Source organism: Corvus brachyrhynchos, unplaced genomic scaffold (genome assembly GCF_000691975.1).
Source record: "Corvus brachyrhynchos isolate BGI_N302 unplaced genomic scaffold, ASM69197v1 scaffold33, whole genome shotgun sequence".
Lineage (NCBI taxonomy): Eukaryota > Metazoa > Chordata > Aves > Passeriformes > Corvidae > Corvus > Corvus brachyrhynchos.
In genome coordinates, this window is record NW_008237254.1 from 1,481,010 (window position 1) to 1,481,351 (window position 342).

Consider the following 342-nt stretch of genomic DNA (forward strand, 5'->3'; position numbering starts at 1 on the left):
GCCCTGCCCTGCCCCAACCCCAGCCCCGGCCCCGCTTTTCTCCAAGCTGTGGGCAGCAGCCCACCTCCTACCTCAGGGTGTCACACCCGCACGGCCACACTCGGGGCACGAGTGAGAGCAGCTCGGCGAGAGCACAAGCTTCCCTTTCCTTCCCTTCCCAAACTCACCTGGGCAGCGGCCGAGTCGTCCTCCCTGGTCGGACGGGGCCATGGCAGGACCTTGCTCGGGATCAGCCTGCAAGAAGCCGGATGCGCTTGCAGAGCAGCCCCGCAGCACAAAGAGCTGGCGGCCAGCAGCCTGAGCGTGGCACACAGCTGGCCGGCAGCCGCTGGCCCGCCGGCC